This window comes from Eptesicus fuscus, chromosome 1, assembly GCF_027574615.1.
Source record: "Eptesicus fuscus isolate TK198812 chromosome 1, DD_ASM_mEF_20220401, whole genome shotgun sequence".
Taxonomy (NCBI): domain Eukaryota; kingdom Metazoa; phylum Chordata; class Mammalia; order Chiroptera; family Vespertilionidae; genus Eptesicus; species Eptesicus fuscus.
Genome location: NC_072473.1, coordinates 13,333,936 through 13,358,776, shown reverse-complemented (window position 1 = coordinate 13,358,776; position 24,841 = coordinate 13,333,936).

Sequence of the window (24,841 nt, the reverse complement as noted above, 5' to 3'; positions counted from 1 at the left end):
AAAGATGTCTGCAGAAAGCTGTAGTGAAGCCCTGTTTATAATAAATAAAAAGTGAAAGCAAACTACCCATAAGTGTGGGAACAGTTTATGTATGGCGCAACCATACAATGCAGTACTGAGTGGTCATTAAAAGCCAGGCTGTGGATCTATATTTGTTGCATGAGATAATCTCCATAAAATAGAGTTGAATGACAGGGGCCAGTTATTAATATATATGCAGTGTGGTGTTGTGTAGGTATAATTGAATATACACAATGCATTTTTATATATGTGCAAGAAATTTCTTACAGGAACCCATATGATAGCTATATTTATCTTAGGATGCAATTTTCAGTGATCATTATTTCCTGACTTTCACTTTCTCATATTGAGCTTTTCTCTACAATGACTATGTACAAATTTTATAAAAAATAATAAAGCTGGAACACTGTAGAGTAGTTTGAACCAACCAACCATGTATACCCAGAGCGATATGGATGTATCTTAAAAACACTGTGCTGAGAACACAATAAATAAACTGAATTAAATGCATGATAAGAAAATAGCAATTATGTAAATTAAGATACATGCCTATAATACAAAGCACATTTTACAAGAGCAAACTTGAATAAAATGATACACAGTAACCATGTTTCAGTGGTTGCTCCTGGTGGGGGCTAGAGGAGGTAGAATGAGAGAGTGAAATGTGGACAAAGAAGAAACTGATGATTAATTGCCTGAACCAATGATAATAACCTGCCTTACACCTGAGGTCCACAAAATGTAGGCACAGATTTAAAAACAAGAAACATTTCAATATCTAAATATATGTATGCATAAAATTGATAGCTTATTAGCTATTTTCAAAGAAGCTATGTATACAGATTTTAGAATCATTTAGACCTGCAGACACATGATCTTAAACACATAACTTGGCCTCACTAAAGCCCCATTTCTTTATCTGTAAAATAAAGAAAATATATTTCTGAGGTATAAAGATTTATGGTAATGTAATCCTCAAAAATAATCATGATAACTCCGAGTTTCTGCTTTGGCATGTATAGAGCTTAAAAGTCATCACTTTCATCCTTACAACAAGATAAAGATGGACAAACTAAAAATCAATGAGTTTTCTGGGACCTGTCAGAGAACTAAGTTTTCAAGGCAAACCACCACGCTAAAATTTGGAGACACAAGCAAATCAAGAGAGTCATAGCCATGATCTGCTTACCTGAACAGAAGCCACTGGAGATATAAACTATTAGAACACTTAAATAGTGATGTTGGTGGATTGCTAGAGCCTGAGTATAGACTAGCCTGAGACTGAGAGACTCTTTGGGGCCATAGTCTTAGGAGGGCCTCCACATTTTCTTAGGCCTTATCTCCACTATCCCCACTAGGTTCTCATGGTGAAGAGCCAAGAAAGGTCCCCTCGTGGCTTAGGCAGGGAGAGCAGTAATCCTGGTAAAATAGGTCCAGAGCCTTCTTCATAACAAAGGCCTGGTCTTTAGGACAAAATACTTTTCCAAAGCCTTATCCCATAGGTCCCCTCACTACAGTCCCCTCTAGCATTTCTATCTTGTCTAATTGGGAGGGGGGAAGATATACAAGAAGAAACACTTGTAATGATCATAGTTCATCACAGGTTCACTAAAAGCTGAGATTTAATTGGAATATTATAGAATGCTTTGTCTCCTCCACACCTTATCACCATACTAACAGGGCTCCAATATAATAATAGTAGATTGCAGCTGAAAGTGCTGAAAGACACAGATCCTCCCTGAGAAGTACGTAGGGACGTCCAAAGTCAATAGGGAAGACAAAAACAAGAACACCAGAGGGATTTGAAGACTCTGGTATCATCAGCTATCTACACTAATAAAAGAGTAAGATGCTAATTGACCGTACCTTCACGGTGCCCACCAGCCAATCAGGAGTGAGTATGCAAATTAACCCAACAAAGATGGAAGGTTAATTTGCATACACAGGCACCAAGCAACAGGGGGCGGGGCGGGACACTTGTGCCATCGTCATGGCAATGACACAGGCATTCTGCACCACCCCAGCCACTCCGGGCCTCTGGGCAGCGTGGGAAGGCAAAAAGGCAGCTCCAGCCTAAGCAAAGGCGGTGCTGGAAGCCAGGGGAAGGAAGGCCCATTCTTGCACAAATCTTCGTGCATCGGTCCTCTAGTAGCAAACATAAAAACAAAGTCCAACTCCTAGACAGACTAACATACATCTTCACAGCAGAGGCCTTTTACCTCAGTTCCTATTACCCATTAAAAATGTCCAACTTTTAATTTAAAAAAAAATAAGCCATGCCAAAAAGCAAGAAAACAGTCTGAAGAGACAAAGCAAGCATAAGAACCAAATTCAGATGTGACAAAGATGTTGGACATAAATGACAGGATATTTGGGATAACTATAACTATTGTGATAAGGGCTTTAATGGAAAGAATATATAACATGCACAAACAGACAAATAATGTAAAAGAAGAAATATGGGAAGAATCAACAGGAAATGCTGGAAGTCAAAATCACTGCAAGAGATATGAAGAATGCCTTCAGTGGACTCAATAGATCAAAACAGCTGAGGAATCAGTGAGCCTGAAGATAAGTCATATAGAAACTTTCCAAACTGAAACACAAAGAGGAGTTAATTTTAAAAAAGAAAACCAGGATCTCCTCCAAGAACTGGGGAGATTTCAAAAAAAATAATAATAACAACATGTGTAATTGAAATATCAAAAAGACAATAAAGAGAACAGAGCAGAAGAAATTTTTGAAATAATAATGGCTGAGAACTTTCCAAAATTAATTACAGCAAACTATATCTAGGAAGCTCAGATAGTACCAAGCAGTATAAATACAACACACACACACACACACACACACACACACACACACACACACGTCATATTCAAACTGCAGAAAGACAAAGAGAAATCTATAAAGAAGCCAGAGAATAAAAACAAATATTAATTATATCTGACTTCTCATCAGAAACCATGAAGAGAATTGAATGAAGTATTCAATTTTTTAAAAGAAAATAAACACCAACCTGGTTTTCTATATCCAGAGAAGTTATCCTTCAAAAATGAAAGAGAAATAAAGTAGTTCTCAAACAACAAGAGAATACATCACCATCACACCTGCCATGTAAGAAATGTTAAAATACTTTACTAAGGCAGAAATAAAATTATATAAGTCAGAAGCTTGGTTCTATATAAAGGTAGGGAGAGCATCAGAGAAGGAACAAATGTAGCTAAAATTAAATAGTTTTCTTTTTCTTTATTTAAAATACTAGAGGCCTGGTGCATGAAATTCGTGCATGGGTAGGGTCCCTAGGCCTGGCCAGTGATCAGGGCTGATCTGTGGGGCGACTGGTGGGGCGATTGGGGGGCCCCCGCTGGCATCTGCCTTGGCTGGTTTGGGACCTGTGGGCTGGGGGCAGCTCTTGTGTTGAATGTCTGTCCCCCCTGGTGGTCAGTGCATGTCATAGCAACCAGTCATTCCTGTGGGATTGGGCCAAAACCAGCTCTCCGACATCCTCCAAGGGGACCCAGATTGCAAGAGGGCACAGGCCAGGCTGAGGGACCCCACTGGTGCACAATCAGGGCTGGAAAGGGGCGCAGGGGTTTGGCCAGCTGGGGAGGAAATGTGGGAGGGCTCCAGAGTGTGTCCGGCCTGTCTCGCTCAGTCCCAATCAGCCGGACACCAGCAGCAAGCTAACCTAGTGGTCGGAGCATCTTCCCCCTGGTGGTCAGTGCACATCATAGCGAGCAGTTGAGCGGCCTTAGCATATCATTAGCATATTACGCTTTGATTGGTTGAACAGCCAACTGGTTGACCAGACACTTAGCATATTAGGCTTTTATTATAGAGGATAACTGTATAAATAGTAATAGTAACAATGTATTGTGTGATTCAAGTCCCAAGGGAGGGGAAGGAGGAATTGCAAATACACTATTATAAGGTACCTATACTACACATGAAATGTTATTCGTAAACTTATATTAGTTAATAATGTATATCTTAAACTTTAGGGCAACCACTAAGAAGTTTCTGTTAATATAAATGCTGCACCAAAAGAGGAGATAAAAATCATATAAAATGCTCAATTGAAACCAGAGAAGGTAGAAAAAGAAGCCTATGGGAATAAATTAAAAAATTACAAACATAATTGATATAAACCCATATATTAATAATTAAATGTTAATGATCTAAACATGTCAATTCTCTAAGAAAACACAACATTCCTAAATATGTATGCACCTAACAATAGCACACCAAAATACATGAAGCAAAAACTGACAGAACTGAAAGGACAAAATGAGAAATCCACTATTATAGTTGGAGATTTCAGCCCCCACCCCATCAATAATTGCTAGATCAAGCAGAGAGAAAAATCAATAAGGAAATAGCTGGCCTGAATGGCACCATCAATCAACTTAACCTAATTGACATTTATAGAAGACTCCATCCAACAACAGCATGATACACATGCTTCTCAAGCTTGGAACATTCGCCAAAATAGATCACATTCTGGGCCATAAAACATATCTTAACAACTTTTAAAAAATAAAAAAAAATCATACAAAATATGTTCTCAGACCACAATACAATTAAACTAGAAACGAATAACAGAAAGACAGCTGGAAAACCCCCAAATATTTCGAAATTAAACAACATACTTTGAAATACCAAATGGATTAAAAAAGAATCTCAAGAGAAACTTGTAAAATATTTTTAACTAACGCTAAACAAAGATGAAAATACAACTTATTAAATTTTGTGGGATGCAGCAGAAATGGTGTTTAGAAAGAAGTTTGTAGCATTAAATACATACATTAGGATAGTGCCCTCGGTGGCCCCGGATGTGTCTCTGCTTCTACAGTGTTTGGACGGAACAGGCCCAGGGACGCCCCTTCTTCCAGCCCCGGCCACTCTCCAGCGTCTCATCCAGTCACCACCTTCAGAGCCTCCTCCGGGACCAGCCAGCACACCAGGTTTTTCCTACCTTAACTCCTTATGGCCGAACAGCCCTGAGCTCCCACATTGGTCAGACTTATTCCACGAGGTGGAGGCTGCGGTCACCCGCCTGCCCACCTGCCCCTGCGGGCCTCCCCACCCACCTCTCTCGGGGCTCCTGTTTCCACCGCCACCACGTGGCTCTGCAGGGCGGGCTCCTTCTTCCAGGGGCTGGTGGGAAAGAAGCGCGAGGGCGCCAAGCATCTCTTGAAGTTGCAAAGCCAGCGCGGTGGCCGCATGCATTCTCTCCGGGACGTGCTGGAGCCTCCCACAGTGAGTGGGGCAAAACTCAGGCCCCCGTGGAAGCCGCCATGGCCTTGGAGAGGAACCTGAGCCAGGCCCTCTGGGAGCTGCAGGCCCTGGTTCCGCCTGCGCACGCGCGGACCCTCAGCTCCGTGACTTCCCGGAGAACCGCTTCCTGGGTGAGCAGGTGGAACTCCTCCAGAAGCTGGGCCCCGCCTGACTCGCCTGCGCAGGCTGCGGCCCCCAGGCTGGGCTGGGCAGTATCCCTTCTCCCAAAGGCTCACCCTCAGGCACGACTAGGAGCCTGTGGAGCCCAGAGGCCTCTGAGGGGCCCTCTGCATTCCCCTGGGGTCTGGCTTTTGCCTGAGCCTCTCCGGGAAATTACCAGCCATTTCTTTAACCACCCTGAAGCCCCCTCCCATGCATTGGACCAAATGGAAACAATAAGGTTTTTTGCAACAAAAAAATAAAAATAAAAATAGATATATTAGAAAATTAAAAAGAGCAAAAAAAAATCAATAACCGAAGCTTCCACCTAGGAAACTAGAGAAATAAGAGCACTTTAAGCCTACAGTCAGCAGAAGAAAGGAAATAATAAAAATTGGAGCAAAAATCAATGAAATAGACAACAACGAAATTGAAAACAATAATAGAAAAAAATCAAAACCAAAAGCTGATTCTCTAAAAAAAAAAAAAAAAAAAAATCAGTAAAATTGATAAACCAATAGCCATGCTAACCAAGAAAAAAAGAGAAGACACAAATTACCAACATTAGGAATTAATGAGGGGTCATCCCTACTGTTCCATGGGCATAGAAGGATAACATAAATATTGTGAACAATTCCATGTCCACAACTTTTATTATTTAGATTACATGGACCAATTCCTTGAAACACACAAAACACCAAAATGAAAACAAGGAGAAGTAAGTATAAGACTAGTAAGATTATCTATTAAAGAAACAGGGTCAATAAAATAACCTCCAAAATAAAATCACCAGGCCCAGATATTTTCACTGGTAAAGTCTACCAAACATTTAAGGAATAAATTATACTAATACTCCACAATCTCTTCCAGAGGGAATACTTCCTAACTCACTCCATGAGGTCATCATTATCCTGACACTAAAATAAGATGAGATTACAAGAAAGGAAAGCAGACCATTATCTCTCGTTAATATAGGTGCAAAAATCCTCAACAAAATATTAGCAAATCAAATCTAAAAATAACTATACTACAATCTAGAGGGATTGATTCCAGGTGTGCAAGGCTGGTTCAATATTCCAAAAATCAGTATGGGTAATCCCTCACCTGATCCTAGAGCATCTCGTAATGCCAGAAAGCTTAAAAATGCTCCAAAAATGATAGGGGTATTTTAATGAAAAACAGAAGCCAACTAAAAGAACTGTAACAATCTGAACAAAATAGTATTGGATTATAAATCAAAGTATAACATAAACATCTATTCATCTACACTGATATGAATGAATAAATGGGACATAATTTATGGAGAAGAGTTCCAAATAATTTATGTAGATGCTCTTAAGGAGGTGGAACATAACCCCTCACTCTTAAGCTTGTGGTATATATACATAGTGACTCTTCCAAAGAGGACAATATGGAAAGGGAGGGGGGAAAAGAGTAACTTTGCCATAGAGAAACCTGATAAACACTACCTCAGTCAGGTGATCAAGGTCAATATCAACAATGAGAAGTTATATTGATAGTATGTACTTGTGATACAATGTGATGGGAATGGTACTTCTGTGACCTTCCTTCCAGAAACACATAATCCCAGTCTAATGATGAGAAAAACATAACAAAACAAAAAAACAACAACTGAGGAACAATCCTACAAAATACCTAACCAATAATCCTAAAATCTATCAAGGTCATCAAAAATAAGAAAAAGCTGAGAAAAATGTGATAACCCAGAGGAGTCTAAGCTGACATGGACAACTAAATGAACTGTGAGAACTCTCCACATTATCCTTGTTCATAATTCTGCAAATCTAAAACTACTCTAAAATTAAAAATTTATTAATATTTAAGTAATAGACTTTGGTTTTTTAGAGCAGTTTGAGATTTATAGAAAAATTGAGCAGAAAGTACAGGGAGTTCCCATATACCCAGCACTCTCAACATATATTCAGTTTCCCTTATTATGAACATTTCACATGAGTGTGGCACATTTGTTACCACTGAACCAATATTGATACATATTATCACCCAGAGTCCACAGTTTACATTAGGTTCACTGATGGCCGTGTACTTTCTGTGGATTTGGACAAATGTATGACATGCATACACCATTATGGTATCAGACACAGTAGTTTCACTGCCCCCAAATTCCTCTGTGCTTGTCTGATTATCCCTCTCATCCTTCTCCTGCAACCCCTGGCAAACAGTGATTTTTTTTTTTTAGTTTACTTTTTAAAATTATCACTTAACAATATTTTTAAATCTTTATTGTTGAAAGTATTACATATGTCCCCTTTTTCCCCTATTGACCTCTTCTAGCCTGCCCCCACCCCCTGCCCCAGGCCTTTACCACCCTATTGTCTGTGTCCATGGGTTATTCATATAAGCATACAAGTTCTTTAGTTAATCTCTTCCCAACCACTCACCCTTTCCTGCCTTCCCTGAGATTCCACAGCCTGTTCGATGCTTCTGTGTCTCTGGATCTATTTTGTTCAACAGTTTATTTTGTTCATTGGATTCCACATATGAGTGAGATCATGGGATACTTGTTTTTCTCTAACTGGCTTATTTTGCTTAGCATAATGCTCTCCAGGTCCCTTACTGCTGCATCGTATTCCATGGTAGAAATGTACCACAGCCCTTTTATCCACTCACCTACTGATGGGCACGTGGGCTGTTCCCAGATCTTAGCTATTGTAAATTGTGCTGCTATGAAGATAGGGGTGCATATATCCTTTCTGATTGGTGTTTCTAGTTTCTTGGGATATATTCCTAGAAGTGGGATCACTGGGTCAAGTGTCAGTTCCATATTTGCTTTTTTGACGAAACTCCATACTGTTCCCACAGTGGCTGCACCAGTCTGCATTCCCACCAGCAGTGTAGGAGGGTTCCCTTTTCTCCACATCCTTGCCAGCACTTGTCATTTGTTGATTTATTGATGGTAGCCATTCTGATAGGTGTGAGGTGATACCTCATTGTTATTTTCATTTGTATCTCTCTGATGGTCAGTGACTTTGAGCATGTTTTTATGTCTCTTGACCTTCTGTATGTCCACTTTGGAGAAGTGTCTATTTAGGTCCTTTGCCCATTTTTAATTGGATTTGTCTTCCTTTTGTTAAGTTGTATGAGCTCCTTATATGTTTTGGATATTAACCCTTTATCAGATGTATCATTGACAAATATGTTCTCCCATACAGTGGGATCCCTTTTCATTTTGTTGATGGTTTCTTTTGCTGTGCAGAAGCTTTTTATTTTGATGGAGTCCCATTTGTTTATTTTCCCCTTGGTTTCCCTTGCCCTAGGAGATGTATCCACAAACATATTGCTACAAGAGATGTCTGAGATTTTGATGCCTAAAGAAGAACAAATATCCGATATCAGGTTATACTACAAAGCCACTGTAATCAAAACAGCCTGGTACTGGCACAAGAACAGGTATACAGATCAATGGAACAGAACAGAGACCCCAGAAATTGACCCAAGCCATTATTCTCAATTAATATTTGACAAAGGAGGCAAGAGCGTACAGAGACAATAAATGGTGCTAGGAAAATTGGACAGATACATGCCAAAAAAAAAAAAAACTAGACCACCAACTTACACCATACACAGGAATAAACTTAAAAAGACTTAAATGTAAGTCGTGAAACCATAAAAATCCTAGAAGAAACCACATGCCTCATTTTAAAATTAATGGAGCATATAAAAGGGTTTCTTTTTTAAAATATATTTTATTGATTTTTTACAGAGAGGAAGGGAGAGGGATAGAGAGTTAGAAACATCGATGAGAGAAAAACATTGATCAGCTGCCTCCTGCACAGCTCCTACTGCAGATGTGCCCGCAACCAAGGTACATGCCCTTGACCGGAATCGAACCTGGGACCTTTCAGTCTGCAGGCCAATGCTCTATACACTGATCCAAACCAGTCAGGGCTGCATATTAGCCTTTTATTATATAGGATAATAATCTTTTCATCTGTAAAATGGGATCATTATATGTATCTCAATAGATTGTATGCAAACTGTATGGGGTGATCATTATCTAGTTTTGAACAAATTAAATAGATAAAAAGCAAAACGTGACTATTTTGTTCTACCTTTGAGTTGTATTCCTTTGGTACTACCACCATTAGTTACAGGCTTGGTTAGTGTTATTCTTTCTTTTCTTCCACCATCCATCCACCCATTCACCCCGGCTGATCCTATTAGGCTGTTTAATGGTTAAAAGATAGGATAAAGGAAGGAAGAGAGAAGAAAAGTTTCAAGAGAGGAGAAATCCAGAAGATGAGCCCAAATAATTGACTTGGCTATTCAGGCTACATCTCCTGACTTTCAAGTGACAATCCTGTTCTTCATCATAAATGTCCTTCTGTCTTGGCTTCTCACTTTCCAGATGACTGGCATCTTGAATTGTGAGAATGGTTTGCCTTTCAGGTTGAGCAGTCTCTCAAATATTTTATTAGGGGGGAAACAGGGCTAGCAGCTCAGTGAGTCCCCTCTTGGCAGCCTATCTTTTTATTTCTGAATTTCACTGTGACTTGTTTGCCTTGTCCTTCTGCCACTGACTTGTCTAACATCCTAATAACAGTCTATAACTTGTAACTTGCATTTTCAATGCTGTGTTTTCAGACATGTTCTTTCTTGCCAAATCAAAGACACCATTTCAATGTCAGATGGAGGGACAATTAGAAAACACACACACACCGACTCATGTGACTGCATACAAACACATGCATACACACACGCACATTCACACATTTTTAGCTCAGAGTTTTGCCTGAATTCTAGCTTCAATATTTTCTACTTTTCTATTTCCTCTGTTTCAGAGCATCTGACTTCCTGAACTGTAAAGGAAGTTTTGGGGTTTGGGTTATTTTTATTATTCAGTGACCTTAAATAGCGTCCCAACCATTATATTTTCAAATCAATATTGAATATTCTCCTACCTAAGGTACAAAGATCTTTGCAAATAAAAGCATTCTGACCTTCAAGAACATTTAATTTAAGCACACAAGCATCTTGTATTATTGCTTGAGTCATTATATTTTCAACTTTATTCATCTGTTCTATGCTCCATGCCAACAGTGATTAAGTTTAGTAAAACTCACTGTTCTTAGAGTGTCATCCAATAAAAGAAAGAAATGTTTTATATCTCTCCACCCAGTTATTTCATTCCACAAATGTTCCCATCTCTTAAACAGAAAGAATGTTTACAAATAGCATCTAAAGGAAAGTTAGTATGTCTTTTAAGCTGTTTCAATTTTAGAGCTATAAGTGACTAAAAATAATTACTCCAACACTTTATTTTATAAAAAAATAATTTGTAGAAACAATAAACTATCATTATTAGCAAACTTACCATAGTATAAATTATCTTTACCCTTTAAATTGGTGACAGCTAAAATTTAGATCATTAGAGAAGGCACAAATAATTGGTTAAATTCCTACTAAGCATGAAGTTATACTTTTTAATGTAGTAAAATTATGTACCAAGAGATGGCAATTAGCAAATTAAACAACTGTGTTGTTGTAATAATAATTAAATTCCTTAATTTAGCTGTTCTACTATAATGTTTTACCTTGATTTCCAACTTAAATTTATATCCCACAAGTTTCACATGCCATAAACTATATTAATATGTGTGAATATATATACACATTTTAATTATACCTTGACACATATTTTTATCTTACCAAAAAGGCCTTCAAGCCATTTACAAAAAAATCATATAATATAGCAAAATAAAAACCAATTAAAGTAAGAAAAATATGATCAAAGGGCAAGTAATCACAAGAAACTAATAGAAAGCCAGAAATAAGCTTGAAACCCAATGACATTTGTGTCAGAGGTAAAGCAACACTTCTGGTTCTAAATTTGCCAAATACTGATAGGAAAATGTATGCAATTTCCAGTTTCACAGAATCTATGAGGAAAATATAAATCAGTCGCTCAGGAAGAGCACTACTGCTGAGACCAGAGGACAAAATATCTCCCAATTCTGTTTCAGAAATGTCAGTGTTTAATTGTAATGACAAAGATATCCTTATGGTAAATATAGTGAAATGTTTCATTGAACTATGATTTTTAAAAACTTAATCTGGGAGACCATATACATACACTAAGTGGCCAGATTATGATCTCTGAACACATAATAATCTAGCCACTCAGTGTATATCCTATATAATAAAAGGCTAATATGCAAATTGTCCCCTCAACCAGGAGTTCGACCAGCAGGCAGGCCGGCCAACCACCCATGTCCCCTGCCCCTGGCCAGGCTGGCCAGACCCCACCCATGCATGAATTCATGCACCGGGCTTCTAATAGATATAGATATAGATATAGATATAGATATAGATATAGATATAGATATAGATATAGATATAGATATAGATACACACACACATAGACACACACACACACACTGAGTGACCAGATTATTATGTGTTCAGAGATCATAATAATCTGGCCACTCAGTATATATTCCTACAATATTTAGGGAAAAATAAAGACAGTTTTTAGGGTGGGGTAAGTGGATGCTACACATAAATGCTCCCAGGACCAAAGTGGAATTACAACTAAAATACAAAACAACCACCCTGAGTAATCAACTGAAGACCAGCTGGAGAGAACCCCGATAACCAAGGACAGAAAGTGGAGGCTGCACAGAGACTGGGAGGAAGGGCGGAGACCTCAGGGGGCTGTCTGGGCTCCCACAGACAGCAGCTAAAGTTCCAAAGGGGTATCTCAGCTGTGGGGGGTTCCCACTGAGAACTCTGAGGTCTAAACCCCAAGCTGGGCTCTCTAGCCTAGAGCACCAGAACTGAGAAAGGTGCACCAGAACTGAGAAAGGTGCCAATATAACACCTGGCTGTGAAAGTCAGCAGGTTGCTGGCTGTGAAAGTCAGCAGGTTGCTGTCTGCCAGGGAGGGATGCCTGGAAATGCAGGCACCTCATAAAGGCCCAACACAAAATTTTGTGTGCAAACACTCACCTTGGACTCTGGCAGAGGGAGAGCAGAGTGGACTGGAGCTGTGTGAGCAGAAGCCAAGGTTGGGAGGTCTGGGGTTGGAGCTCAGAAGGCAGACACCCCGGTTTCCTATGCTGAGTCATTCTCTCACACTGGGGAGGTCATCTTTCTCAGGCAAACTTTGCTATCCAGGTGGTCTTTGTAGGAGGTAACCCTAACCCTATTGGAAGATCCTGTAGAATTTCTGAGGCCTATTAAGAGACTGAGAATAACAATTAGCCTCCAGGCAGAAGCAGTTGCCTGTTAGAAAACCTCTCACCCCACCTGTGGGCACTTGCTCCAGGTACTCCACACTGAATTCAATCAGTCTGCAGGCAGAGGGTCTCTGGAGGCTTTGCTTGTTTGTCTAATCTAGTTTGCATTCTTGACTGCTCAGCGAGGAGGCAAAAGCCAGCGGGACCCCAAACACCTGCAGGATGGAACTACAATGAGGTATCACCTCAGACCTGTCAGAATGGCTATCATAAAAAAATCAACAAACAAGAAGAGCTGGCAAGGATGTGCAGAAAAGGGAACCCTAGCACACTGCTGGTGGAAATACAAATTGGTGGAGCCACTATGGAAAACAGTATGGAGTTTCCTCAAAAAAAATTAAAAATGTAACTTCTATTTGACCCAGCAATCCCACTTCTGGGGATATATCCTAAAAACCCCAAAATGCAAATCAGAAAGAATGCACCCCTATGTTCATAGCAGCATTATTTACAACTAGAGGCCCAGTACATGAAATTTGTGCACGGGTAGGTTACCTAGGCCTGGCCAGCGATCAGGGCCAATCAGATTCCCCTCCTCCCCGCCTCCTCCTTCCCTCACTCCTTCAGCACCCTGTCACCGCCACTGGTCACCTGCCATGTTCCATGCCGCCCCCTGGTGGTCAGCACACATCATAGCGAATGATCGAACTCACAGTCTCCTGGTCAAACTCCCAAGGGGACACTTTGCATATTAGCCTTTTTATATATATAGATAGCTAAGATTTCAAAACAGCCCAAGTGCCCATCAGCAGATGAATGGATAAAAAAAGCTGTGGGACATTTACACTATGGAATACTATGCAGCTGTAAAAAAGAGGGATCTCTAACCCTTTAGGACAGCATGGATGGACCTGTAAAATATCATGCTAAGTGAAATAAGCCAAACTGAGAAAGACAAATATCACATGATCTCACTTATTTGTGGAATCTAATGAACAAAATGAATTGACCAACAAAATAAGACCCGAATCATGGAGGCATGGAACATACTGACATACTTGAATATGGGGTTGGGGGGACAAGAAGAGATTAACCAAAGAACTTATATGCATAGCCCATGGACACAGTCAATAAAGTAGTGAAGACCTGTAGGAGTGGGTAGGGGCTGAGAGCAGGGGGGAAAGGAGGGTTAAATGGGAGATATCTGTAATATTATCAACAATAAAAATATTTTTTTAAATAATAAAAATTTAAAAAATTATATAGGTTTCAGTGTATAATTCTATAATGCATCATATGTATATTGTGTTATATGTTCACCACGCCAAGTCTCCTTTCATCACCATTTATTCCCCCTATACCCCCTTCTACCAGCTCCACCCACTTCCCCTCTGAGGTCATCTGAGTTTTCTTTTTTTTCCTTTGTTTTCTTTCTTAGTATAATTCCTTCACATTTTTTATTCAGCCCCACAACCTATCTGATAAGTTCCCAAGCAACTATTCAGCCTTCTTGTGAGTCATTTGGAAGCCATGTTTTATACTAAGTAGCAGACATGATTCCATGTCATCCCTCACCTCTATTTTCAAAGTGACTTTATGATGTATTTTTCCTATCTTAGTTTTCATTTTATTCTGTAAGCAAAATATACGTATTTTTGCACTAAAATAAACAGCTTTTTCCTCTATAAATCCCTATATACTCAGTATCCATTGGGGTTTTATTAGTGAAAATTAGTACAAGAACATTTTATAAATGAAATAATGCTGACAAGCTTGTCAGAAGCTGCTTTTTTTAATGTCTTTTTTCCAAAGAGGTCATGGTTTGAAGCAGGATTTGAAGTAAATGAACCCATTAATCAGGCACTAAAACGCTGCTACAGCAGTTTAAAACTATCGCAATGGAAGTGTAGTCTGGAAACCTTTTGCCAAAACTGTCCAACTTGATCGATTGTTTTGTATATATGTATATCTTTTGTTCCCACAGTGCTGCTATGTTCCTGAATATAGGCAATATTTAACATTTATATGGCAGAAGAGGGGGGAAAAAGAACACACCCACAAACATCTAGTCTTTATATGGATGGTCATATGGTAAACCAAGCATTCCACAATGAAAGGAGATACATTTAGGCTGCCCAGACCTCAACCACAATAGCAAAACAAGTGAATATTGTTTCTGACCACTGCTTTTGGTACTTTTTAAAAAATTCTTTATTGTTTAAAGTATTTTAAAAAATGGGCACTTGGACTGTTTTTTCCACCATTGACCTCTCCCCTTTCACTCCCTGCCCCAAGCACAAGCCCTCACGCCCTGCCCCCCATTACTGTCTGTGTCCATTGGTTTTGCTCTTATGCATGCATACAAGTCCTTTGGTTGATCTCTTACTCCCTCACTCGCCCCTCCCACTCCACCCCCCACACACACACACACACCTTCCCTCATAGGTTCTACACTCTGTTCCATGCTTCTATGTCTCTGGTTCTATTTTTTTTAAATATATTTTATTGATTTTTTACAGAGAGGAAGGGAGAGAGATAGAGAGTTAGAAACATCGATGAGAGAGAAACATCGATCAGCTGCCTCCCACACACCCCCTACTGGGGATGTGCCCGCAACCAAGGTACATGCCCTTGACCGGAATCGAACCTGGGACCTTTCAGTCTGCAGGCCGACGCTCTATCCACTGAGCCAAACCGGTCAGGGCTCTGGTTCTATTTTTGTAACCTCACCAATCTTTTCCTGTCCCATGGCTCAGAACTACCCATCCCAACAAAGACTCCTGAGTTCAATTTCCTTGCCTTCTAGAAGCTTTCTATAACCATTTTACCTAAGATAGCAACACCCCACCACCACTGGCGTCAGCACTAGAGCACTGTCCATTCTGACAACCTGTTCTATTTTCTTCACAGCAGTTAGCGCCTTTTGTTTATTGTTGGTCTCCTCCACTGGAATGAAAAATTAGAGAGCAAGACCCTGCCTGTCTTGTCCTCACAGTATAGCCAGAGCCAAGGTCAGCACATCATAGGCGTTCAAGAAATTTGTTGAACTTAATAGAAGCAGCCCAAATGTGCTGAAAATCGATTTGCCAAATATCCAGCTCTCCAAATGGCCAAATAGAAGTTGATGTGCTACTGGAAAATTTGATGAAAAATCCTAAAAAATGCTAAAAGATGTGTAAAGAGAAAATGCACACTAGAGGTTCCAAAGAAAATTAATCTAAACTGAAAAATATTACACTTGAACTTCTGAAATGAATAATGAAAAAATACACTTTTCTGATTATTAAATGTATTTGTAAAAATATCAAACCACCCTATCAGTCTTTGAGATTGCAGTAAACTGAGTATTCCTTAAAATACTGCTATGAAGATAAAATGAAAACCAGTCACATAAAACTTCACTGAAATCTCCCAAAGCTGTTAGACCATCCCATTCATTATTAAACGCAGTGGGCTTTAGGTTTAATATGAGGAAGGAAGTTTTCAGTAAACTGATGACTTTGGTAAATTAGGCTAGTTCCGTGGTCGGCAAACTGCGGCTCGCAAGCCACGTGCGGCTCTTTGGCCCCTTGAGTGTGGCTCTTCCACAAAATACCAAGGCCTGGGCGAGTCTATTTTGAAGAAGTGGCGTTAGAAGAAGATTAAGTTTAAAAAATTTGGCTCTCAAAAGAAATTTCAATCGTTGTACTGTTGATATTTGGCTCTGTTTACTAATGAGTTTGCCGACCACTGGACTAGTTGATCACTTGAAAAATATTATTTAACAAATCAAGTAATTAGGCTATTGATTTTAGCTATTTGGCTAGAATCCTATTTTGGCCCAAGAACCTTATTATTTCCATCTTACATTGGATGAACCTGACACTTGCTTGCCCAAGGATTCCTAGGCAGTAAGTGGCAGAGCCGGCCTGCAGATTCAAGTCTTTCAAAATCTGGACCTTAACCCCAATAGCAAAACAAGTGAATTCAACACTAAGTTGTACTGTCTACCCAGAAGACCTTCAGTAGTCTGGGAGTTAATATCTGTGGCTTCAACAGTTCGAGAATGCTTCCGTAGGCCTGAAATGTGAAGTAACTTGCAATTGGTATAAGGCAGGAATTTGAATCAAGGCCACTTAGTGAGCAAGGAAGTCAGGCTGGGGACGTATCTGAATGTTTACTAGGCTATTATTTTCTGTTCAAGATTGCTCAAGTAGTAACTCATAAGGAGTCTTAATTTTACTGAGAAAACTGCATGCTATAGATGTGAAAATCTCATCATATATGTTCAGCACCTTGTGAAAGTCCACTTCAAGGTTTTCATGGGTAGAAATATACACAATACAATGGTAACCTTGGGTGTTCATGTATTTCCCATACTGGTCCACACTGGCCTCTATATTTTTTGAGTATTATGATAAGCAGGGCCTTCAGCTAAGATAAAGAAAGAGGAGGTGAGTGCTATGTAGCCGCATGAAATGAATCTGAGACAGTCAAAGACTATTTCTCCACATTTGTCACATACTAGACATTTATTTACACCAATCTTTTTAAACATGTAAATATCTCCCAGAATTTTTAATTCTCATATAGGTTATTTTTGTCTGTTTTCTTGCTCTTTAAAAGCTCTCATTTAATGGACGCATGGAACAGAGTGCGGAATCTCAGAGGGAAGGCAAGGGAGGGTGTGTGAGTGGGAGGTAATCAACCAAAGACCTTGTATGCATACATGCATGGCCTATGGACATAGACAATAGGGTGCTGAAGGCCTGGATTGGGTCGGGGGGCAGGGGCTGGCTAGAGGGGGGTAAAAGGGGGGAAAAAGGGAACATATGTAATACTTTCAACAATAAAGAATTTTTAAAAAACCAAAACTCTCATTTAATAGATTTAAACTGAAGCCCAAGAATTGTAAATGATTTTCTCAAGGTCAGTGAACTCATCACTGGTGGAGTATGGATGTGAAACCAAGTCTTAATTTTCCCAGGCAATAGTTCTCTATATTATCAATGGTTTTAAAGCATTTTTAAACAATGGAACCATTTTTCCTTTTAATAAAACCTTATGTAACCTCAGTATATATAACTGATAAAGGCTGCATTTTATTAGTATAAATTATTTTGTGAGTACTATGTGCAGCATTTACTTATAATTTCAATCAAAGAGAAAAATGAGATTTTTGAAAATTTTTGAAATTGGGGATTATGGATGCCTACAAATCCAATCTTTCCATCTCAGCATCCATTTTTTCTTTATTTTATTACATGGTACTGAGAAAACCCTGGCTCAATCAGAAAATTAATTTCAAGTGATTAACAGTTGTTAATAACTCCCCTTGCAACCTCAGAATGCTCTTGAATCAGACTTTGCTCTTGAACCAAACTCTTGAAAATGCTTTGCAAAATTATGCTTGCAACATAGTTTGGAAACTGCTGCAATTAAACAAACTATGTTCTTTTTTCCATTTTTATGCATTTCTGCCAATTACTTTATTCAGTTTTATATCAGAAGTCATCATCACTGAATTCAATGTTGACTGAGGGTGGTTTAAAAAAGGAGCCTGCTGGAGGATGAAAAATGGGGAAAGCAAAAAGAAAAGTGCAGGTTTCACTCTAGTGCAGTTCATTGAAAATTAATTCAATAAAAGAGCAGTTTGTGAAAGTTATCTATATATAGATAAAAGCCTAAGCAACCATTATGACCAAATGACCTGTCGACCAGTTGCTATGGCGGGGAGGGAGAGGAGGGGACTGCACAGTGATGGGGTGCCAACACAGTATCAGCAACCAGCGTCTGTTCCTCCACGCCCAGTCTGGTGACCATTGCCTCCTCTCCCCAACCTCGCCCAGGGCCCAAAGGCCCTGGGCTGGGACGGGGAACTGGCGGTGGGTGGCGGCATATGCAGCCTCTTTCCCAGGGGGGCTGAGGGCTGGCTCCCTCCTCGGGGCTGCGGCCAACCTCCCACGCCCCATCCCTCCCCCTGGCTGGCAGGCCCCGATTGGCCTGCTGCCCACCTGCCACAGTGGTGGTGTGGTGGCAAGAGAAGGGGGGGGGAGAACCATGCGGTGGCAGGGCGCTGACACAGCGTCTGCATCTAGTGTCCATTCCTTCCACACCCAGCCTGGCAACGGTCACCTTCTCTCCTGACCCCACCGGGGCCTTCGGGCTGGGACGGGGATCTGGGGGGGTGTGGTGGCAGACACGGCCCCTTTCCCAGGGGGGCCGAGGGCCAGCTCCCTTATCGGGGGCTGGCACCCAACCTCCAGCAGTCCCTCCTCGTAGCTGGCCAACCTCCCATGATCCTTCACCCCCATCCCTCCCCCTGACTGGCAGGGACCCCACCCATGCACGAATTCGTGCATCAGGCCTTTTGAAAACCTCTGCTAAATTATAATTGTGGGTTTTATTTTGCCTTCAAAGCAGTGTTTCAAGGCAAGTACAATTTTCTTTGCTCCTTCAACCTACAGCTCAACAGCAAGGAGGAAGACTCAAGCCTACAACAATCACTCCTGGGCTGCCTACCTCAGAGAGGGGATTACTAATGGGCAGAGAATGAGGAGATTAGGGGGCAGATGGAGAGAAGATGAAGGGCAGAGTGCATGAAGAGCATGAGGAGTGAGTGACACATTGAGCTAAGAGCAAAAGGGAGAGCAAGGAAAAATTGACCAGCAATCCAGGGATGTGGAGTGTGCAGAATCCCAAGGCCCCAGACTTCAGAGACATTCTAGCTAATTGTAGTCCTCCTGCCAATTCCTTCATTGTGAATGGATGTAAACGTTCAGGTTTTGGAAATGGGTACATTTGCTGACTATAAGACATGTATTCCTAAAATAATTAGGGAAAAGCAAAGGTATTGCCAAAACCCAAAATACAGAAAGTATACATGACAAGAAGTGAGGAAATTAAGTCTTGAATGCAACAGGAGCTTTTCTGCAATTTCAATGAGAGGCAAACCTTGGATCAAAACCCAGATTTGCATTCTAAGATTAATGCTTTTCCTACTGCTACACAGAGCTTTTGAAGGTAAATATTGCCTGTGTGGACTTTTGCCTTCATTTGCTCTTAGAGGTCCCCCCCCCCGACAAATAATACCAAACTAAACAAAGCTACATTATCCAAGTTAACTGTTTTTAAGTGATTACATAAATATGCTAGAACTTCAATCAGTCCAAGAAACATTACCTTTATAAAAATGAAGTCTTTCTTAAACATAAATTTAGTCATCAGATTTTTAGGCACTTCTATTTAAACATGCCTAGATTTTAGAGGTTTAGAGGTAGTTAAGCTTTTTCCCATTCTTTGAAGAGTTCCTGCAAATGAGACATGCAGCCATTTTATAAAAATGATAAATTGGCTTGTTAAAAGTAGCCCAAGATCCTATTCCTCATGTCTATTTCTCCTCTCAGACTGTATAATATCCTGGAAGTATTAATAGTTGCATTTCATTTTCCTATATAAATATTTAAGGACTGTAATTCTGCCCAGTTGACATTGGAAGTGCCTATGAACAGCAATGTTTCATTACCTGCTCCTGGTATCAACATAATCTTGTCAAACTTTGTTTCCAATAAATAGGGCAGGCTGTATTTGAAACATTTTAATAACCCAGCTCAGTCATACTGCTTTCAATCATGGTCTGCTTACAAATCCGCAGCTAAGAGGTACAGTTACATGGAACAATAACCAGTGAGCAGCGTGCCAATATATTTTCATTAGTCAATGACACCCAGCTGCAGAGAGAAATTAGGCTGTGTCCTTTAAAACTCATCGTTCCCTTGTGGCAGAACCACAGCAGGCCAGATTGGCTTCACCAAACCTTCCTGCCATTGTTCAGTGAGCGCTCCAGCTGGGTTGTGTTCATCATAAACTCTAAGTCCACAATTTTTCAATTCCATATTAGGCTCAGATTCAAAGCCTATTGTTCTGACATTATTGGGAAGGCAGATAAGGAGAATGTCATTGAGTAGCTATTGTCTAAAGCACTTCTTCTCACCCTATTATTCTGGGTCATTTGGAAAAATAACTTATTTATAGAAACCTTAGAAATAATTATTGGTTTGACATTATGAAATTTTCCCTAGTCTTTTAATTCTTTTGAAAAATACTTATTGTTGGGAGTAGTAGAGATGTCCCCCTCCCCTACATTGCTCCCCTGCACCTGGTTCCCCCCCACCACCACAGGCCTTCACCACACTATTGTCTGTGTTCGTAAGTAATGCATATCTATATATGTAAAACCCTAATATGCAAATAGATCGAACAGCGGAACAACCAAACAACCAGTCGCTATGATGTGCGCTGACCACCAGGGGGCACATGTGGAACATGGTGAGCGCTGGGAGCAGGCAGCAGAGCACAGAACATGGCGGTCATCAGCCATGGCGGGATGGTGGAGCAGGTAAGCAGGGGCACCAGACTAAGGCAGGGCGCTGGTCGCTGTCATCAGGGCGAGTCTCTGGTGGTTACTGAAAATTCTTTGCTCCCGTGCGCCAAGGTCCCGCCAGGCACTCGCTCCTGCTGCCGGCACCTTCTGGCACCCCCATTCTGCAAATGTCAGTACACTTTAAGTTGTCCCAGAGGCTTCTTATACTAACTTCATATTTTTGGATTCTTTTTTCTTTTTGCTCTTCTGATTGGGTATTTGTTGCTCTTCTGATTGTGTACTTTTTGCTTCCTCATATTAAAAATCGCTGATTTGATTCTTGGCATCCTCTACTGTACTGTTGATTCCCTGTAAATTGTTCCTTATTTCAGTTAGTGTATGCTTTATTTCTGACGGGTCCTTTTTCATATCTTTGATGTTCTCACTAAGATCCTTGAAATTCTCACTAAGTCTCTTGAAGCTCTCATTAAGTTCCTTAAGCATCATTATAACCATTATTTTGAAGTTTGTATCTAATAATTTACTTGCTTCCATTTCATTTAGTTCTTTTCCTGGATATTTTTCTCTTCTTTCTTTTGTGACATATTTCTTTGTCTCTGCATTTTGGCTTCTTCCCTGTGTTTGTTTCTGTGTATTAGGTAGAGCTACTATGTCTCCTGGAATTGGTAGAGTGGAATTGTGTAATAGGTATCCTATAGGGCCCAGTGGCTCAGCCTCACCAATTACCTGAGTTGGGCACTCTAGGTGCACTCCTATGTGAGCTATGTGCCCTTGTCTTGTAGTTGAGCCTTGATTGCTGTTGGTATCACTGGGAGGAATTGACCTCCAGGCCAATTGGCTGTGAGGACAACCTGTGACTATAGCAGAGGAGATGCTGGGCAGGAGATATCCCTATGGAGCAGGACTTGCTTCAGTGGGGCTTTGGTGTTCACCAAGTCTGCCCCTTGAATATGTCACTCATGGATGTGTAGAGTTGTAATCTGGCATGGTCTGAAGCTGTCTACTGGGTGCACTGGCTCTGCGGCCTCCCAGGATGCGCAAAGTCAGACACTGTCTGTGCCCTGCCTGGGGCCACCTGGCACAAGCTACAGAGCAATCTGCAGATGGCTGCTACTTGTCTTGGGCTTGGAGGTGCCCAAGAGAGGCCCAGCTGTGAAACAAGGCAGGCTGCTGCTAGTGCCGGCCCTGGGACCACTTATTGAAAGGTATGGGGCCTGCTGAGGCCAGCTTCTATTTATTTGAGAGATTTTAGGAAAGTCTGAAGCCTGGGCCAGGACAGGCCATTCATATGAAAAAGCTGCTATAAACAGCTTGGGTAGGGCTGCAAATTGGGTGGGGCAGGTCTTAGGGAATCACCAGAGCCAAGTGAACAGTGTGAGCCAGATTAGTGGAGACTCAGAGAAGGTGCCTGCCAGTCAGCTCTGTGGCAGGGGAGGTTTCAGCATAGGAACAATGACTTCTGTGAAAACTTTCCTCTGGGAGAAAACTGAATCCGAGTTCTTGCCCTGATTCCAGACAATTTAGTTCCTCCCCATATGTCCCTGGATTCTTTCTAGCTACTTTCCCGGTGCTAGAGCTCAGAGGGAGTGAGTCCAAGTAAGTCTGTGTGCTGGCACTTTAAGAGGAACTGTCTGGGACTCCAGCAGCCTCCGTGTCACTCAGCCACAAACCCTGCTTGTTTTTACAGCCTAAAGTTACAGGGACTTCTCTTCCCAGCTCTGGAACCCTGGGAAGAGGGTTCTGGTGTGTGGATGGGACACATTGTTCCTCATGTGAGGCCTCCTCAGCCGAGATATCCCTCCTGATTAAAAACATATCACACATGGGTGTTGGACCAGCCTGTTCTGTGCTTCTGCCCCTCCTCCCAGTCTCAATGCACTTTCTTCTTTACATCTCTAGTTGCAGGACTTCCCTTCAGCCAGATTTCAGGCAGTTCTGAATGATAGTTGTTCTATATTTTAGTTGTAATTTTGATGTGGTTGTGGGAGGATTTGAGTATTGTGTTTACCTATGCTTCCATCTTGTAGTCTTTTAATTCTTTAACAATAAGGGCAGTCATTTTTCAGACTTTCCAGCTCAAAGTAACCCAAATGGGGATACTGGAAAGGAAAAAAACAACACTTCAAATGGAAGCAGCTTCCTCTTAATTTATGTTCTCATCTTTATTTTACTACCAGTTTATTTTTTAGTCTTTCATCAATCATCCGAAGCGCTAAGATATTGCAACCACATTTTCCCCTAACAGACAGATTGCCATTTAGATTGGAAAGACACCAACATCCCATTTCTCCCTTTTTCACCTAGTGGATATGTAGAGTTGTCATCTGGCATGGTCTGAAGCTGTCTATTTCCTACTCTATTTCTGTGTCTTCCCACCTTGCATTATTTGCATCAACAGAAGGAGAGAGGGGTGGCTAAATGAGCTGTGCTGAAGGTGCACCTCAATGGTGCTACCAGGTGTGATAGAAACCCCAGACATATGGGCAGCCCAGCTTCTGAGGAGGGAGGCTATACTTAGGTGTGGTTTTTAGTGACTCCATAGAGGTTTTAAACCAGCCACAAATGACTCCCCAGACCTTTTGAGGATTTCTCTAGGTTGATGAAGTCAGTACTTGCTGCTGGGTCCACAGCTTTTATAACAGTGTTTCTCAACCCTGACTGCACATTAGAGCACCTGTTTTTGTCTCTTGTTGTTGTTTTTAATACTGATGCTTGGGCCTCACCCCAGAGATTCTGATCTAATTTTTCTGGGGTGAACCTTGGGACATAGGGGTGTTTTATTAACACTTTCCAGATTACTCTAATGGGTAGCCAGGGTTGAGAATAACCTCTCAGGAATATTTATGAAAACCCATGACTACACACAGCAAATTCCTGTTACCTTAATATGCTTATCTATTTTTAGACAATAATTTGACCAACTATGGTTTAGACTCTCGGAAGTCTAAGCAAAAAGAAATGAGAAACTGAGCTGCACACCTGTGTAGGGTTCACATCACACTGAAGTTTCATCACTGAGGTGTTTTCCAGCTTGGGTCATCCTGGGTTGATCAAACTCAAATAGCTACAAGGACTGGGAAAATGATGTGGGAAGTGTGCACGGTGCAAAAACAGCACAGAATAGCAAGAGTCATGAACTAGGGGTGAACTGCCTTTCTAAAAGGGAATAGTTGCTACTCAGATCCAGCCTATTGTTGCCCTGTAAGAATGCCAGCCTCACCCTGACCAGTGTTGCTCAGCTGATTGGAGCATTGTCCCATATAGCAAAAGGTGTCGGTTTTGATTCCCAGTCAAGGCACACACCCAGTTTGCAGGTTAGATCCCCTGTCGCAGTGCATATGGCAAGAGTGCAACCAATCAATATCTCTCAAATCGATGTTTCTCTCTCTCCATTACTCTCCCTAAGATCAATTTAAAAATACTCTGATTTTTTTTAGACAACTAGAAAGCTACAATTTTATGTGTGATCTCCGAATTTGAGGACTTTGGCTCACTAAAAAATATTTTGAGGAACAAACAGGACATGTCAACATCGACTTCAGATCCTAGCCAATGGGTAACTAGTTGACAACTTCCATAAAACAAAACAAATGAACAGATCTGTCATATTCTGTCTAAATATTAAACCATGAATAGAAGCATAATTTTATAGTTAAAATGAAACTAAAATAAAGCCCAGCTTAATCTAGTTATTTAAAAAGTAATAAAAATATGAAAAACATAAGAAACTTAAGCATTCAGAGATAATGTGAACTTGCTCATGATGCTGCAAAAAGATGCCAGGATTCCAAACTCTTGGTTCC